We start from the raw sequence: 4,722 nt of genomic DNA, 5'->3' as shown, positions 1-4,722 counted from the left end.
AATTTTATGAGGAAGGAAAGAAAATTGAATTAAAGGGTATTACAGGGAAATCGGGAAAGATAATCAGCTCTAACGGTATGACAAAGCTTCTAAAAAAGGAACAACAAGGCGTAATTATACAATTATGTTCACTAGATGTTTCCACATCGAAATCATCTATTTCTCTATATCTCTAAAAAGTCTTAGACAATCATTCCAAGATATTTGAGACTCCCAAAGGTCTCCCTCCTATTCGTGATCACAATCATGCTATTCATTTGATTCCAGAAAGTGTTCCTCCAAACATCGGGCCGTATAGATATCCCTATTCCCAAAAGAGTGAAATTGAACATATGGTTGCAGAAATGCTAAAGGACGGTATAATTCAACCTAGCCAAAGTTCTTTCTCTGCTCCAGTATTATTGGTGCACAAGAAGGATGCATCATGACACATGAGTCAGGATTATAGGGAGCACAACAAGCTCACTATTAAAGATAAGTTTCCCATTGCTATCATTGACGAGTTATTGGATGAATTGCATGGATCAATTTACTTCATCAAGTTGGATCTTTGTTCAGGATATCATCAAATCAGAATGAAGACTGAAGATATTCCGAAAACAACATTTAGAACTCATGAGGGTCACTATGAATTTTTTGTCATGCCTTTTGGCCTTACCAATGCACCTTCTAAATTTCAAGGTTTGTTGAATTCCATTTTCAAACCCTTCCTTAGAAGATTTGAGTTAGTATTTTTTGGTGATATATTAATCTACAACAAGTCTTGGAAGGATCATGTTGAACATGTTGATAGGGTGCTACAACTATTGGAGGAGAAACAATTATATGCAAAAAGATCCAATTGTTTCTTTGGAGTACAAGAGGTGGAATATCTAGGTCATATTGTATCTCATGATGGAGTTAAGGTAGACCCTAGCAAAACTAAAGCCATTAAGGAATGGAAAATCCCCACATCCATCAAGCATTTGTGAGGATTTCTCGGGTTGACAAGGTATTATCGCAAGTTCGTTAAGAATTATGGGAAAATAGCAGCACCTCTAACAACATTATTGAAAAAAGACGCATTTTCATGGACTCCAGAAGAAACAAATGCCTTCGAACATCTTAAAGAGGCAATGTGCCAAGCATCGCTCTTAGCTACACCAAACTTCACAAAAACATTTATTTTGGAATGTGATGCTTCAGGGAATGGAATTGGTGCTGTTTTAATGCAAGATGAAAGACCCATTGCTTTCGAAAGTTGTCCAATCAAGGGAAAGTATTTACACAAAGCTATTCATGAGAAGGAAATGTTCGCAATACTACATGCACTTAAGAAATGGTGACCCTACATAATGGGAAGGCACTTCAAGGTAAAAATAGATCATGATAGCCTTAAATACTTTTTAGAACAAAGATTATCCTCTGAAGAACAACAAAATTGAGTCACAAAGATGTTGGGTTATGACTTTGAAATCATCTACAAAAAGGGAAGCAAAATGTTGTGGCATATGCACTCTCAAGAAAGGATGAGGACGTGGAAGCATTGTTGTGTGCCATTTCTATTATCCAACCAGATTGGATAAACGAAGCAAGGGGGGAATGGAAGAATGATGAAGAAGTGTGGGCACTTATTCGAAAATTACAACAATATTCCAATACATCTGATACATTTAGCTGGAAAAATGATTTGTTATGGTACAAAGATCGCTTATACCTCTGTAAGAACCCCCAACTCAAATAAAAGATTCTTCTGAAATTGCACGCTTCTCCCTTAGGAGGGCACTCAAGATTTTTAAAAACTTACCACAGGGTTAAGAGGGAATTTTTTTTGGGATGGCCTTAAATCAGATATTCAAAAGTTTGTGGCAGAATGTTTATTTTGCCAAAAAAATAAAGTTGAAATAATTAAGACACCAGGTTTATTACAACCTTTATCCATTCCAAGCCAACGTTGGGAGGAGGTTTGAACGGATTTTATCACAGGTTTACTCAAGTCAGAGGGAAAGAGTATCATCATGGTGGTAGTTGATAGACTTACCAATTATGCACACTTTTGTGCATTATTGCATACATTTAAATCCAGTACAGTTTCTACTGCATTTATGGACACAATTCAAAAGCTACATGGAAACCCAAAGATTATTGTAAGTGAGAGAGATCCCATTTTTGTTGGAAATTTTTGGACAAAATTATTTTCTTGTCTTCGTACTCACTTAGCTCATAGCACATATTATCATCCTCAATTTGATGGGCAAACCGAGATAGTAAACAAATGTTTGGAAGGATATCTTCGTTGCTTTGTATATGATAAATAGACACAATGGGTCAAATGGTTTCCTCTGGCTGAATGGTGGTATAACACTTCCTTCCATACTACAACAAAAATGACCCCATTTATGGCACTTTATGGATATTAGCCACCATCCATCACATCATATTTAAGAGAAAATTCTATGGTTCAAGTAGTGGAACATCACATCGAGCATCAACAACAAGTTTTCCAACTCTCAAAGGATAACCTTGTGTTTGCACAGAGTAGAATGAAACAACAAGAAAATCAATATCGTAGCGAAAGAAGTTTTGATGTAGGTGACTGGGTATTCCTACAGCTACAACCATATAAACAAATGTCCCTCAAGCAAGCTAAGAAGAATAACAAATTATCACCAAAGTATTATGGTCCGTACAAGGTGTTGCAAAAGATTGGTACTATGGCATACAAAGTGGAGCTTCCTGCAGCTTCTCGAGTGCACCCAGTTTTCCATGTTTCATGTTTAAAGAAGGTTATAGGCCACAATCTCCTAGTTCAAACAATATTGCCAGAACTCGACGAGGAAGGAAAAATTATATTGGAACCAGAAGTAGTCATAGAAACAAGAACTTGGTAGCTACGAAATCGATCCATTTCGGAGTACCTCATCAAGTGGAAGAAGTTATCCACTGAAGATTCAACATGGGAGGATGAGAATTTTATACAAAAGAATCCATAACTACTCAAGCGTTGAGGACAACACTTTTTTGAAGGAGAAGGGCATGTTAGATCCCTATAATACTAATGATGCCCCATTGCTATTGTAGTTTTATCCCTTATTAATATTGTTTTTCCCCTATTGTCCCCATATTGTTATTACTGTGCCCCATAGAGTCCCTCTATTGTTATTTTTGTGCCGTTATATTATTATTGTTAGGTCGGTTTGGTTATATTGTGACTCCTTAGACTCCTATATATAGAAAGGAGGTTTTTTCATTTGAATCATCCAAGAATTCTTCATTTATGTAACGTAAAGGAGGTTTCCCCCTCGAAGAGGCTGAATTCTAAGGCGTTGATCTATCTTTTCTACATTTTTGTGATCTAGTTTCATAGCAGAGAAAATAGGTAGAGAGGTAATTCCATCTTGGTTAGTGGCTAGATATAGAGTATATGGATCCTAGGGAGAAAATTGATTAGGATCACACTACAAAAGATAGGATAAGAGAGGGCCATCCACGTACAAGCTATTTATACATCTCATATGTAGTTAGTATAGGTAATGTCATACTAGAATATTAGTAGACACATTTTTGTGTTTTCGCTGGGAAAGATGACACCTACACTAGAGGATGAAGAGTAGATCACGGGTATCCCTGTATATGGTGCCATCATAGAGGGTAAAGTGTTTAACCGAGAAGAAAAAATTTCATGCAAATTGGAGGTAATATGTTGCCTCTCTCCACCAATAGAAAATGATAACTCCTCTCATTTTATAGTTGGTCTTGAAACCTTATGGTGACTAGGTCAAGACTTGAACAAGACTCCATTGGAACATAATATCTATGAAATTTGTGAAGTTTGAGCCTATATAATATAAATTCCAAGCATTTTTTTTGATTAATTTTGAGCCCATTTTGAGGGTGAAGTTCAAGCCTTATATGTGATAATATCCGAGCCAATTTACAGTTGAAATCAAATTCTATTATGTGGTGAAGAACAAGATTTTTTGGACACTAAAGAAGGCCTAAATTTGGCCCTAGTATAAATCTAATTCAAGGCTTTGCTCAAGTTCATTGTGGACTGTTAAAAGAAAATTTGTCAACAAATTTTGGAGGGCTTACCTAGTACTTGTTGGACACTTGTCTATCTCACATTAGGAGAGAGAATAAAGTTATGTCTGTCTTGCATGTTATACTTTTGCATTCAACATCCTATTAAATGTTTCAACATGTTGTTTTGACACCCATAAAATGTATATTACTTATCATTCTCCTAAGAAGGGTATGGTGTGTTACATCCTTATAAGTATAGATATTTTCATTGGAATGAGGCCAGTGACATGGAACAATCTTCTACTTTGTAGGAGTCCTTTTGTTCCATCTTCTACTTTGTATAAGTCCCTTTTCCCAAGCCAGTTGGACTCATTAGCATTGTATAAGTTCTAAACTTTAGGGATACCATATTTGACTAGTATTCTCTAGAAATTATCAATGCCAGGATTATCACTTATTGATCCCTGGACCTCTTCACATAGTATTCTAGAAATGTACTCATTTATTAACCTTACCATTATTGAAAGTGAAATTTTACATCACCCTTTTCCATATTTTTCATGAAAATTTCACTAGATTCCAAGAGAGGTGTCTGTAAAAGGATGACAAGGACTAGATAAGGATTTCTTCATTTTTGAAACACCCAATTATGTTCATAATATTAGTTTTCAATGAATTTTGATTCCACCTTGCTTAACATGGGTTCATATGATAACC

This window comes from Pinus tabuliformis, chromosome 2_2 (genome assembly GCF_031772625.1).
Source record: "Pinus tabuliformis cultivar Carrire ecotype Pingquan chromosome 2_2, CPIR1, whole genome shotgun sequence".
Classification (NCBI taxonomy): Eukaryota; Viridiplantae; Streptophyta; class Pinopsida; order Pinales; family Pinaceae; genus Pinus; species Pinus tabuliformis.
The sequence above is the reverse complement of the archived record's forward strand: the minus strand, read 5'-3'. Positions refer to the sequence as shown.